This window comes from Phascolarctos cinereus, unplaced genomic scaffold (genome assembly GCF_003287225.1).
Source record: "Phascolarctos cinereus isolate Bilbo 61053 unplaced genomic scaffold, phaCin_HiC Scaffold_726;HRSCAF=1367, whole genome shotgun sequence".
In the NCBI taxonomy this organism is placed as follows: domain Eukaryota; kingdom Metazoa; phylum Chordata; class Mammalia; order Diprotodontia; family Phascolarctidae; genus Phascolarctos; species Phascolarctos cinereus.
In genome coordinates, this window is record NW_027556098.1 from 292,185,577 (window position 1) to 292,200,930 (window position 15,354).

The 15,354-nt window shown below is 35.8% G+C and overlaps 1 protein-coding gene across 1 annotated transcript in view; it reads right to left on the reverse strand.

Moving 5' to 3' along the window:
* The window catches only part of TRPC6 (transient receptor potential cation channel subfamily C member 6), a 169,048-nt gene that overhangs the window by 12,127 nt on the left and 141,567 nt on the right, over positions 1-15,354 (reverse strand). The window lies entirely within an intron of this gene.

The following is a 15,354-nucleotide window of genomic DNA, read 5'->3' on the forward strand; positions in this document are numbered from 1 at the left end:
GTTATTTGTATCCATATCTTTTCTCCCAAACTTTGAGCAAATCCTTTGAGAACAATGATTGTGCTTCATTCTTCATATCCTATGGAATATTATATCCTATAGACAGACACACAGAATAAGGCACTAATCAAGTATTGTGGCAAAGAGAAGGATGAATGTGGGAATTTTAAGGAACTGAAGTTTGGTTACTGACTTCTTATTGGCCATATATTAAGTTCCGCTATATGTTAACAGTTCAACAAGATTTTGATCTAGGATTTTAACTGGTATGTGCAAGTGCTTTGTACACAGATATTTCTCTTCCTTCTTGGGACTAATAGTTGGATATTATTAATTTATCATAAAATTTAATTTTGCTGATCATCCTTAGTTGTTTGTTCCTTCATTGAGAAACATTTATTATGCATTTCCTTAATGCTTAGCACTGTGTTAGGCACTATAGAGAAGTAAGAAGTAGGAGAGGCAGTCTATAGCCTCAAGTGGCTTAGAACCTTGTTATGGAGAAAAAAAAGGATGGACACACTAAATCTAGTAATGTAATGCTAGGATATCATACCCATGCCTGATTTGGTTTACTTAGATTTTTCAAAGGCAATATTATAGTCTTTCATTCTTCTGATTAGATGAATATGCAAACAGACTAATGATTCTTTGCAAAGAAAAACAAAGATTTTCATAATAGTATAAATAGTTTAAAAACATGAAATTTCATTTTAAAACTACTGATATAATCTAAGAGACATTTCTAAGTCATAATGTTCAATGACTTGCTCAACCTTCACCAGACCACCATGATGTTGGGAGGTTCTGGAATACTGTAGGGCAGAACATTACCTTTTGCACTCCTCCATGTTTGTTTTCTCCAACTAGGGTTTTCTTCTGTGAACCAAAGAGGATGCCTATTTAACAATAGCTGGATTTTATACAAGGCGTCCCGAAAGTATTTGTGCAGTAAAGTAAAAATTGAACTAAGACTAGTATGACATATTGGACAACACTTTAAGCTTTACAAAGTGCTTTACATACATTATCTCATTTGGGCTACACAATAACCTCAAAAGGGAGGTGTGATATTTATCATTTTAAAGATGAGAAAAGTGAAGCTTAGAGATTAAGTATCATGCACAACATTACACATCTAGTAAATGTCTTCGGCAGGATTGAAGTCCTTGTCTTCCTAACTTCAAGTCCAGTGTTCTATCTACTTTGCCACACTGCCTCTAATTTGGCTACTAGCTCCTACATCTTCCCATACCTCCTTAATACTGACAAAAAAAAGTTTCAGAAGAGGAGAACAATAGACTGCACCCAGTTACAAAGAAAATAAATGCCCAGAAACACCAGGAGGCAGCATCCCTTGGATCACACTACCAAGTCAAATTGTATGGCTTAGCTCAGTTGTCAGTAGAAAGGTCTCAAGGAGCACCTGTCAAGTCATTCTTAGGCAAATCAGATATTGTTTCCTCTAGGGAAAAACTTCAAAGAATGTCTCCCTATGTAACTCTATTCTTTTTTTAAAATTATTTTTATTTATTTTGTTATATATTTCTCAATTACATGTAAAAAATTTAACAATCTTTTTAAAAAATTGAATTCCAAATTGTCTCCTTCCTGCCTCTCCCCTTTCCTTGAGAAGGCAAGCACTTTGATTTCAAATATACATGTGAGGTCATAACAAACACATTTCTATATTAGCCATATTGAAAAAAAATAATAAAATTAAAGTTAAAAAAGTATGCTACAATCTCCATTCAGAGTTCATTAGTTCTCTCTCTTGAAGTGGAAAGCATTTTTCATCACAGGTTCTTTGGAATAGAACATTATCTTGATAACAGCAGCTAAATCCTTCACAGTTGATCATTCTTACAATATTTCTGTGACTGGGCACAATTTTCTCCCAGTTCTGCTCCCTTCACTTTGCATGAGTTCATATAAGTCTTCCCAGGTTTGTTCTGCAACCATTCCGCTTATCATTGCTTATAGCACAATAGTACTTTCATTGCTATAATATACCCCAATTTGTTCAGCCATTCCCCAATTGATGGGCATCCCCTCAATTTCCAATTATTTTCTACCATAAAAAGAGCTGCTATAAATATTTTTGCATAAATGGGTCCTTTCACCTTTTCTTTGATCTCTTTGGGATTTGGAGCTAATGGTGGTATTTTTGGGTCAAAGTATATGCAGAGTTTTGTCCTTTAGCATAGTTCCAAATTGTTCTCCAGAATGGTGGATTAGTTCACAACTCTTCCAAAGTATTAGTGACCCAATTTTTTATGTTCTCTCCATCATTTGTCATTTTTCACCATCAGGTTAGCCAATATTATAGGTGTGAGGTGGCATCTCAGAGTTGTTTTAATTTGCATTCCTCTAATCAGAAGTGATTTAGAGCATTTTTTCATGTAATTATTGATAACTTTCATTTCTTCTGAAAATTGCCTGTTCTTTTCCTTTGGTCATATGTCAATGGGTGAATCACTTATATTTTTATAAAGTTGGCTCAGTTCCATATGCCTTTCAGGAGTGAGGCATTTATCAAAGAAACTTGTTGCAAAATTTCCCTCAATTTCCTGTTTTCCTTCTGATTTTGGCTACATTAATTTTGTTTGTGCAAAAATGATTTAATTTCATGCAATCAGAATGATCTATTTTGCTCCCCATAATCTCCTTCACCCATGTTTTAGTCACAAACTCTTCCCTTATCCATAGATCTGACAGGTGCAAAATGCTCCCCTAATTTACTTATGATATCACTCTTTATTTCTAAATCATTTATCCATTTTGACCTTATCTTGGTATTTGGTATGAGATGTTGGTCTATGCTTAGTTTTAGCCAAACTGCTTTTCAATTTTCCTAACAATTTTTGTCAAATGGTGAGTTCTTACCCCAAAGGCTTAGTTCTTTTGGTTATCAAACACTAGATTACTATGGTCATTCACAACTATTTATTGTGTACCTAATCCATTCTACTAATCTAGCATCCTATTTCTTAGCCAATTCCAGATTGTTTTGACAATTAGCATAGTGTAATATGGTTGAAATCTGGAAGTGCTAGCTCACCTTCCTTAACATTTTTTTTCATTGATTCCCTTTATTTTTAACTTTTTATTCTTCCAGATAAGTTATGTTACTGTTTTTTCTAGTTCTATAAAATAATTCTTTGGTAGTTTCATTGGTGTGGCACTCAAGAGAGAAATTAACTTAGAATTGTCATTTTTGTACGTTCTCAGCCTACCCATGAACAATTAATATTTCTCCCATTGTTTAGATCTGACTTTATTAGTGTGAAAACTGTATTTATATTGTTCTTAGGTTTGTCTTGGTAGGCAGACTCCAAAATATGTTATGTTATCTGCAGTTATTTTAAATTAAATTTTTCTTTCTCTCTCTTCCTGCTGAGTTATGTTGGTAGTATATAAAAATGCTGATGATTTATGTGGTTTTATTTTATATCTTGGAGAAGGAAATGGCAAACCACTCCAGTATCTTTGCCAAGCAAACCCTATGGACAGTACTGTCCACAGGATCATGAAGAGTCAGACATGGCTAAATGATGGAACAACAATAAAAATTTTATAACCTGCAATTTTGCTAAAGTTGTTCATTGTCTCATCTCGTTTTTTGGTTTGTTCTCTAGGGTTCACTAAGAATACCATCATATCTTCTGCAGAATGATAGTTTTATTTCCTCAATGCTTATTTTTATTCTTTCAATTTTTTTCTTGTCTTATTGCTATAGCTAACATTTCTAGTACAATATTGAATAATAGTGGTGACAATGGACATCATTGCTCAACTCCTGATCTTATTCTGAAGACTTCAAGTTTCCCCCCTTTACAGACAAAGCTTGTTCTTGGTTTTAGATAGATACCATTTATCATTTTAAGAAAAGTTCCACTGATTCCTATGTTTTCTACTGTTTTTCATAGGAATGGGCATTGTTGTCAAAGGGTTTTGTGGGTCTACTGATATATGATTTTTGTTGTTATTTTTATTGATTTGGTCAATTATGCTAATAGTTTTCCTAATATTGAATCAGCCCTGAATTTCTGGCATAAATCCTACCTTGTCATACTGTATTATCTTTGTGAAATATTACTGTAATCTCCTTGGTAGTACTTTATTTGAAGCTTTTGTATAAATATCCATTAAAGAAATTAGTCTATAGCTTTCTTTCTCTGTTTTTGCTCTCTGTGGTTTAGGCATCAAAACCACATTTGTGGGGCAGTTAGGTAGCACAGTAAATAGAGCATCAGCTCTGCAGTCAGGAGGACTTGAGTTCAAATCCAGCTTTAGACCAAACACTTAATACTTACTAGCTGTGTGACCCTGGGCAAGTCACTTAACCCCAATTGCCTCATCCAAAAAAAATTTTTTTTAAATATATTTGTGCCATAAAAAGAATTTAGTAGGACTCCTTTATTTTTTCAAATGGTTAAAATGGTATTGGGATTAATTACATGAATGTCTGGTAGAATTCACTTGTAAATTAATCTGGTCCTGGGGATTTTTCCTGAGGGAGCTTATTGATGGCTTTACCTTTCTTTTTCTAAGATAGAGTTATTTAAGTATTCTCTTTCCTCTTCTGTTAATCTGGGCAGTTTATATTTTTGTAAATATTTATCCATTTTACTTAGATTATCAGTTTTACTGGCCTATAATTGGGCAAAATAACTCCTAATAATTGCTTTAATTTCATCTTCATTGGTGGTGAAACTATATTCTTGTTGAACCAATATAAATGTGAGTGAATTTTAAAAGTTGCCTCTTCTCTCCCTTTTTCCTGCTTATAGTAAAAGCTTTTTCTTCTATGCTTGTTTTATTTGAGATACTTTTCCCAATTCTTCCTCTCCCTTTCCTTTTCTCCTACAACATCCCTCTTTCTCACCTATTCATTTTTTATGTCATCCCAACATAATCAACTCACTTTCACATCCTCTTTCTATGTAGAATTCTTTTCACTGCCCTAATATGATAAAGTTCTTGGAAGATAGAAAAGGAAATAGTTTAACTTTATTGAGTCCCATATGATTTCTCGTTCACATTTATCTTTTTATGTTTTTCTTAAATCTTGTATTTGAAAGTCAGACTTTCTATTCAGTTCTGGTATTTTCATCAGGAATGATTGAAAGTTCCCTATTTCAGTAAATATCCATATTTTTACCTTAAAGAATTGTACTCAGCTATGCTTGATAGGTTATTCTTGGTTGTAACCTCTGATCTTTTGCCTTCTGGAATATAATATGTCCAGCTATCTGCTCTTTTAATGTGGCTGTTGCTAAATCTTATCTGACTGATCTTGACTGTGGCTCCATAGTATTTGAAGGGTTGCTTTCTGGTGGCTTGACATATTTTCCCTTTGACCTGGGAGATCTGGAATTTCGCTATAAAATTTCAGGGAGTTTATATTTTGGGATCTCTTTCAGGTGGTGATGGGTGGTTTCTTTCAATTTCTATTTTACCCTCTGGTTCTAGGATATTGGTTTTCCTTGATAATTTCTTGAAATATGATATCTAGGCTTTTTCTTTGCTCAGGGATTTCATGTGATCAAATACTTAAATTATCTCTCCTTGCTCTATATTCCAGATCAGTTGTTTTTTTTTCAATTTCATGTTTTCTTCTATTTTTACAGTTTTAAAATTTGGTTCTGTTGTTCCTTGATGTATCATGGAGTCATTAGATTCCACGTCCTCAATTCTAATGTTTAAGAAATTATTTTCTTCAGTGAACTTTTATCTCTTTTTTTTATTTGTCCAATTGTGTTTTTTAAGGTGTTATTTTCTTCAATACTTTTTGTGCCTTTTTTAACAGGCTATTAATTGTCTTTTCATAATTTTCTTCCTTTGCCTTCATTTCTTTATGTGATTTTTCTTCTACCATTCTTATTTGATTTTGAAAATCAATTTTAGCTCTTCCAAGAATTCTGGTTGGGCTTATATCCAATTCATGTGTTTTTTTTTTCTTTGAGGCTTTGCTTGTAGCTGTTTTGACTTCATTGTCTTCCTCTGAGTTTGTGTCTTGATTTTCCTTGTCATTATAGTAGCTTTTTATGATCAGGTTCTTTTGTGTTGTTTGCTCATGTTTCCATGCTATTGCTTGATTTGGAACTTTATGTTAAAGTTGGTTCTGTTCCTGGCATGCGGGGAGGGGTTCTGTCTCAAGCTTCAGTCTTTTTTTTTTTTTTGCACTGCTGTTTTCAGGGGTTTGGGAAGTTTTTGGTGTATCCAAGGTGGTGTGATTTGGGGAGAGGTGTGGTTACTGCTCCTGTGCACTCTGGTCCTTACCCAGAAAGGGCCCCTGATTCCTTGGGATTTCATTGATACTGCCCCTCAGAGCTAATACTCCCTCTTAACCAAAAGTGATTCTCTCCACCCTTGACCTGTGACCCAGAAGTGGGTACAGGCAATGAAGTTGACCAACAGTGCTGGTCCTGTGTCTGCAAGATACCCTGTAATCTCTTTCTGATTAGTTGCCAGGACCCTTACTATCTCTGGTTTGAAGGTTCCCTAAGCTTCTGCTGCTTCCGTCACTACCACTGGTGTTTCATCCACATAGGTTCCAGGTCAGCACCCTCCCCCATGTCTCAGATCTCTTTCTTTGACCTCCTATGTTGTCTTTTTGATCTCCTATGTCTGATCTTTTGTTGATTCTTCCACTCTAGAATTCAATCGAATTCTAGAACTCATCTGAGTGCTTCTGGACTACTCTACTCTCTTGGCTCCCCCCTCAGAAGTCCTAGCTTTAGTCTTTAAATGTGGGTCAGAAAGTGTGGCTTAATATTGCACTACATAATGAATGAATAAACATAATGAAATGTACTACATAACCTTTCTTTATAGGCTCACCACTTGGTGATACACTAACAAGTAGTGAAAGGTGAAGGGAAAATGAAAAGGAGCAGGGGAGTCCCAATAACCAGCTCTTGGACAGGCTACTTTTTAATCATTCAATCAAGTATTGATAGTATTGCTGTGCCTATACCCAAATCACCCAAGCTAAAGTGCATGGTTAGTTAATTCACAGTGACTGTGTCACATATTAGACAGGAGACTATCTACTCAGATCAGAGAAGAAGGGTAGCTTATTAAGAAGGTGACATGGTAAATGTTTGTTGAAGATATACATATATATATATATATATATATATATATATATATATATATATATATATATATATACACGTAAAGAATATGATGAGGAAAGCACAATAGAGTGAGGATGAATAGAAGTAGAAACAATGATATAATACATTAGTATAGACTATATAGTATATAGTCTATACTATACTATGTGTTAGATGAATCACAGTTCTATGCATTATAGTGCAACAAAACATAAAGATGAAATATATGGTAGTTATATTCAGGAAAATGATCACCAATATGACATGGTGATACTATATAGTCGACTATCAGGTACCTGCTACCAGGTGTCTTATTCAACTATCAGGCTATCTACTACCCAATGTCTCTCTACCTCAAAATCAGAGTAGCCAATAAATTTTAGAATTAGCTTAATTAAAATTTCTTTCCTCAAAAGGTGAAAGAACCAAGAAGGTGAACTGTTATCCTGTGCCTGATTCTCATGTACAAGAGATAATTGGTTGCTGAGGTAGAAATGATGGAAAACTTGGATGAAAGTGATCATTCTCTCTCTCTCTCTCTTTTTTTTTTTTAGTTTTCAAGACACAGAAGAGGAAAATTGCTAGTAGTCTGGCATCCACAAAATGTTTTGAGAGAGAAGATTTCAAAAGATTCAGAACAAGGAAAGGTAGGAGCCTGTCATCCAAAATTCTAGAAAAGAAGTAGGCTCAATAGGCATGAGATCTCTCAAGAAGGAAATTCTGAAGATACAAATTATTCTGATGAGAAAGAAAAAGGGCAGCTATCTAAAGAAATGGATATGGAGGCCTAGTGAATGCATTGCCTAACTTTGAATTCATAAAGACATGTATAGAAAATGGAAGCAAGGGTGGGGCAAAAAAGGAATCGTTCAATTAGAATCTTGCCAGTCAGAATGTACTGACTGCTGATAAATAAGGATAACAAAAAAGTTGTTTTGTTTTTTAATCTGTGCTGTGGGTGAAGAGGAAGATTGAAGAAGAGATAGGACCACTGCTTGGACTACATGGCATAACAAAAATGATCTATAGAAAGCAGAGCTGCTGAAGGCTTGTTTGTTTGTTTGCTTGTTTGTTTTTTTCTTCTAAGGAAAATAATTGGAAGGAGAAGTGTCCAAAAAATTTGGGTAAAGAAGAAACTGAATCTCGAAATAAGTAAGAAACCAATTAGTTGCAAATAATCCCAGATTACTGGAAGAATTGTCTGATGTTTTTATTAAACTGCTTTCAATGGTTTTTCATAAAAAAGTACTGAAGTATTAGAAATTGTCAAATGTCATAATGATTTTCCAAAAAAAGAATAGAGTTGACTCTTCAAACTATTGGCTAATGAGCTAGACTTGAATTCATGGCAAAAATCTAGAATACATGATTACAGGAATTGTTGTTAGACACTTTAAAAGGAAATGCTAATCATTAAGAACTAAAATGGCTTCATGAAGAACAGGTCAAACAAAATAACCACATTTCCATTTTTGACTGGATTACTAGACTGGTACTCACATGAATGCTGTGGACATAGCATACCTAGATTCCAGCTGAAACTTTTGAAAGTCTTTCAGGGTATCTTTGTGACAAGATGAAGTGATATAAGTGGAATGAATTACTAGAGAGTTGGGTGATTTTCAACTAGATGAATAGGCTGCACCAGGTGGTGATATAACTTACCACTGCATGTCTTCAAGGGGAGAAGGTAACCGTTTTGGTGTATTCTTGTAGAATTGATTCTTATCCAATAACGGTCAGACTAGATAATCTCCAAGTCCCTTTTCTACTCTGAAGTTTATGATCATGCTTTAATTCTTCTTCACGTACTTTGACCATGAAAAGATAAATTGATATGGGTTCTGTTTTCTTCCTTACATGGAATCTAGGTAATATAGAGGATAGAATGCTGTACTTAGATTTAGGAAAACCTGAGTTCAGATCCTGCCTCAGATACTTATTACACATGTGAATGAGGGCAAGTAAACTAACCTCTGTCTACCTCATTTTTCTAGCCCATAAAATGGGGATAATAATAGCATCCATCTCCCAACATTGTTCTAAGAAAACAATTAGATCATATTTATAAAATGCTATGTATATACTAGACATTATTATGTGTAACATGGATTAAATTTACCTGATAAATATCACAAGCTTGAGTAATAATGTAAATAATTTTGTGCTTTTCTTGAATAGCCATTATCAATAGAGTGCTTATTTACATTTTTAATTTTATTTTTTCAACTACTTAACTTCATTTATCAATATGCTTCTTTTTGGCATAAGGAAGCCCATTTGTTTTCCACAGAGCAGATTATTCCAAAGGTGTTATTACTGAGGGAAAAAATGGTCAGTTGAACCATTTCCTTCACAGCTCATTCAATGTCCAAGATAATTTAAGCACATTATTTTTTGAAGAATTATTATTATTATTATTATTATTATTATTATTATTATTATTATTACATGTTTACTTTCAAATCTCATCTGGAAGAACTATTCTGTAGATTTCTTCCATTGTACTAATTGATTTATTTCAAATTAACCTTTCCCCAAGATGCATCAATTTGCATTTTAATTTTGTCTCATTCCTTAATTTTCTGTTTACATTTATATATTCCAATCTTCTGTTTACATTTATATATTCCAATCTAATCCATTTAGGGCTAATTAGATTATTTCTCTCCTTTGCACTGGTATTAGTAACAGTACCCAGTTTTGTATGGTTATATTTGTTCTTCCAGCTCATTAATAAAGAGAACAAGTCTGTGATCTAGCCTGGAGCTTTGCTGGACATTTATTCACAGCTGCTCAGAGTTTCTATGTTCCCTTCCCATAATTTCCTTTCTTCCTTCCCTTTCAGTAAATTACTCATAGCATCCAAACCTTTTTGAAATGTCTTCTATATTCATTATCTTTTAAAGTTAAAGAAATTCAAGCCTCAAAAGCACATCTGTCTCATCCCTCTCACAGGGCTTAATCTAATTCCTATTAAGCCATGCTGCTGCAGAAAAGCCTCAGATTCCTGCCTTGAATGACACTGAGTAGCTGCACTTTAGAAAAAAAAAGTTTTCAGGGACTGAGCCCATAAGCTCTTTCAATAGCCTGTTCAGTTCTTCATTGACATACAACTACCACAAATCTTAGTTTCTGGGTTCCTACTACTAGTGTTTCTATCTTTAATCAAAATGGAGGCTATCTGGTGACTGTCCTCCACTTAACTGTTCACCTCCTTCATTCATCTGCTCTCCTCCATTCATCCAGAGAGTAAGCATCTGTGCTGCCCCTGTTGCTTATCTAGCACTGTGCAAAATTCTCAGGAAATATAAAAGAAATGGAACTGCCTGCCCTATAAAAGCTAACAATTAGAATAGAGAGACAGGCGTGTTTATCAAACCACTAGAGAATTTCTTGAACACCTGTCATTCTGAAGCTCCCTCTTCTCCATGCTAAACAACTACAATTTCATGAACTACATCAAAGATGCTCTGCTCAGGTATTTTAATATTTTGGGTGTCTGTCTTGGAAGGTGGTTTTTTTTTTAATTTTCCAAATCTTTCATGATTAAGGAACCTTGAGTGAATTAAGTATATAGCACAGAGTTCTGATAGTGATCTTGGCTAGTATAGTCTGGAGTTGGCAGAGCTTTCTTACAGAATTTCATGACAGTATTATATACTTTTCTAGGTCCAAGCAATCACATCACATTACTGCTTTTCCACTGACAAAATTTAGTTGGTTGTTTGAAAAAAATTGTTTCATTTGGTTTGCCTACTCTTTAAGCATGCAGCTGATGATTTGTGATTTATTCATCATGCCTTGTACATATGGAGCCCACAACAAATGTTTATTGAATTAGTGACTGGGATGAATTTATCCTCTATTTTTCATAGTTACATACCTTAAAAATTTATTTTATTTTGTTTTTAATCCTCAAGCACCTCTATATCCTTCTTATAAAAATATAAGTATATTTGTTTTCTTTTATGTTGAGATACAGTCTTCTCTTCATAATCCTGAATGCTACCATTTCAGGATGCTGTCATCTCAAACTTCACTCAACTGTTACCTTTCCAACCAGACCTGATAAATTCTAAATTAGGTCTCAAGTAGACATCCGTTCCTAGATTCTCCGTTTAATTAGCTTAAAATACAAATGTCAACAGCATGCTGCCAATTTCTGTCAAAACTGAAGTCAGAATGGAGACAGCTAGGACCTAGAAATTAGGCTGACCCTTCAAGGCAAAACATTAGGACAGGAATAGCAGCAGCCAAGTGATCTAGAAGTCCTAAGCCATAAGAAGAACATCAAAGAAGGAAGGAAAGGAGAGAAGCCTGCTATAATTCCAGGTACCATACTAAGCACTTCATAAATATTATTTCAACAATCCTATGGGGGAAGTGCTATTATTATTTTCATTTTACAATAGAGGAAACTGAGGCAGACAACGATTAATTGACTTGTCCAGAGTTACACAACTAGTGAGTTTCTGAGGCCACATTTGAAATCAGGTCTTCCTGCCTCCAGGCCCAGGACTCTATCCACTGTGACACTTGGCTATCTCTGTGCCACCTAGTTGGCTCTATTGGGCAAGCTTACATCGATTCAAGCAAGCAGGCAGAGTGATCAGGATGAAAAGAACAAGCCAAGGGAATCGGTGTCCAGTTACATGACCAGAATCTCCAGGAATAATTGTACTACAAATGAGAGAACCAAGGAAAGCATATGCAGAGTGGTGGAGAGGAATGAAGAAAATGAAGAGGGTGAAAAGGAAGACACAGGGTTGTGTTCACCAAGAGCAAGAGTCCAGTTACTGGAACCAAGGCACCAGGTCAACACAGGCCCTGCGGCTTGTGATTTAATGCCAGAGAACTCAGCTATGGAACTGGTGTGGTACTTTGTTTGCCTGCAGAGCAGCTAGGCTGGAAGCAGCAGCTGGGGGCTAATTGGGTCTAGTAATGAGGATTAGAAGTAAGAGCAGAATCCTGGCCACTTCTTAGAGACTTGATCCAAAATGTACATGGCCCAACTGTTCAGGATGAGCATTGCTTCTAGTGTTCATGATTTCGACAGCCTTCACAGATGTCCTCTTTTTTGTTTGTTTGCTTATTCATTGCTAAGTGATTTGTGCCAGCCGATAATAACTTACATTTTTATGGGGCTTTCTGTGCAACTCAAAGAGCTCCCCTCGCAACACCCTTCTGAAGCAGATAGTGCAAGATTTAATTCTGGAGAGACGGCTTAGGGAAGTGGAAAGAGAGCCTGGACGTGGAGCCAAGAGAAAGCTAGGCTTACATCCTGCTTCTGACACAAACTAACCACGGGAGCAGTCCGTGGACCTCTCTAAGCCTCAGTAACAGAGAAATGGAGCCTTCCTCACAAGGCTGCTGGAGGACAACATGAGATAATGCACACAAAGTGCTTTTCAAACACGTAACCGTCATAGAAATGGTAATGACTTTTCTATATGAAGAAACTGAGACTCGAACATGATCCAACAGCTTGTAAACGCGGTAATTGGGACTTAATCAGGGAGATCTGTGCTGGTTCTCCTACCCAGGATTCCTTTTGAAGGCAAATCAAATGAGAATTTCTTTCAGTTTCAATTCGATCATTTTTCAGTTGTGTCCAACTCTTCATGACCCCATTTGGATTTTTGGGATTTTTGTTTTGTTTTGTTTTGTTTTTTGGCAAAGATACTGGAGTGGTTTGCCATTTCCTTCCCTAGCTCATTTTAGAGATGAGGGAACTGAGACAAACAGGGTTAAGTGACTTGCCCAGAGTCACACAGCTAGTAAGTGTCTGAGGCTGGATTTGAATTCAGGAATACCAGTCTCCCTGATTCTAGGCCTGGCACTCTATCCACTGTGTCACCTAACTATCCTGGTAATTTCTAGGTTCCTGTTATTCTAATCCTTGTTGCTGACCAATTCAATACATGCTTATCTCAGTCTCCAGGCAATGATTAGTTTCTTGTAACTACTTTCCAAAATCTGCCTCCTGAAATAGTTTCCTATCATGAGGAGCTATCTTTAACTAAGAAGGCTTGATGATTTGTACGTCTTCATATTAGAAAGAAAAAAAAATCCCTTACCTGTTTTTGACAAGTGATAATTTTGTAAAGTCTTCCTAATTTAATCAATTCACTCATTCATCTTTTAAAGACCAATTTTTTAAATGAATTCAATTTCTTAGCCATTTGCAATTATTATGAAACCAGCTTATCTCTAGGCTCTCATGATGCACTTTATAAAGGATTCTTTATCTAATTCCCTAGCAAGCTTCAATGAAACTAGCATATTCCTACTGGGTTTCTCCCTTTGCATTGTCTTAGCCACTTTCTGCATTGTCTTTTTTCAAAGAGTGAAACTGTGTATCTGAAGTAGGAGGCAGCAAGCTTCCATTATATGAGGAGACAGCAGGTAACTTTATGCCACTTGGCACATTAACTTTTGTTAAGTGATAGATCTAGGAGAACTCTCACAGGTAGCAAACACAGACTGTCCCAGCAGTCTTAAACTTCGATAACATAAAATTGTACTAAGACTTTGGAACAACTTGTACTGGCAGAGTAATTGTCTTAAAGTAGATACAGAGTTGTCTTCAAAGCCAGGAACACCCGAGTTTAAGTGCTGCCCCTGACACATACTATGTGACCCTGGACGAGTCGTAGAACCTCTCTCCATTCTGTCTAGGCAGCTCTCTAAGACCGAGTGGCAGAGAAAAGTGACAAACCTAAATTAAACAGGGAATTCCCTATACCAATGAAATCACATGTCCATTTCCTAGCCCTTTTTAGTTTTCAAAGTGCTTTCACTGACAATTTCATTTGAATCCCAGCTCTCAGCATTTCTGTGAGGTAATACGTGTATATAAATGTACATATATGTATATATCTATGTATGTCACATATGTATGTATCTATATCTCTATATGTATGTTTATATATCCATATGACTTTGGGCAAAATATCTAACTTATTTATGCCTCAGATTCTTTAATTGGAAAATGTGTGTGTGTGTGTGTGTGTGTGTGTGTGTGTGTGTGTGTGTCCGTGTGTCCATTTTCCAGATGAGGAAACTGAGGCATAAAAAAGTTAGGTATTTTGTCCAAAGTCATATAATAAGTGGCAGTAATGAGATTGTTACACAGGTCTCCTTATTCACTGTCTGGTACTTATTCCAATAATGAATGCTAACTTCCCTTACATTCACCCAAAACATGAAGGTGCAACCAAATTACAAACTTAAAACGAAATTGTCTGCTTGCACAATTGTGCACCTTCTGTTGTCAGGACCTTAAAAAGAGTATGATTGCAGCATGGTTAAGAGAGGCCCTCTCTGTTAACCCCAAAACAGGAACAGAGTGTTATCAGACCCTTGGAAGCGTATATTTTATTGCCTTTCTGATATCCATTTTCTGTTTGATAAAAGGGACTGATCATCATATGGAATAAATTGATTCCACAACTGTAGTTTCCCTCTTTCCCTCTCTAACCTTTTTCCAGGGAGAAACAGAGAATTGCAGAGTCTTAGAGTTGAAAGGATCATCTTGTCCAAACACCTACTTTAAGTAGAAATATTCTCAACAGTATCTCTGCCAAAGGTCAACCAGCCTTGGTTTGCCTCTTGTGGTGATCTGAGCACTATACTTGCACTATAGTAGTTTAAGAACATATTAGCTTTTTAACATTAGACTCTTGTATTTGGCATCATGGCTCTGGAGCTGGATTGTTCATAGAATATATTGGGTCTAACCTCTTTGGTTGTTGCTGCTGCTGCTGCTTCTGTTTAAACATGAGAAAACCGAGGCCAAGAAGGGTTAAATGACCTGACCAGGAGCAAAGTTAGTAAGTGTATGAGGCTAGATTTGAAACCAAATTTTAAATTACATGCTTTATGCATGATGCAAGCCCCCTCTTAAATTTTCCTGACTTGCCCAAAGTCACTGAGGTGGGATTTATTTAATCTTAAGTCCTCTGACTCCTGAGCAAGTGCTCTCTTCATGTCACTTTTCTAGATTGTGGGCATTTAAAGCTTAGCTGGAGCACTGTACTTAGACGCAGGAAGACCTGGGGACCAATTCTGCTTCAGACACTTACTAGTTATATGATCTAAAGGTAACTTATATCTAGCCTTTTTGGATTTCAGTTCCCTCACCTGCAAAAAGAGGAGGAAGAAGGACTGGACGTGATGATCTCAGAGACCGATTCCAGACCTAAATTTATGATCCCATGAAAACTCT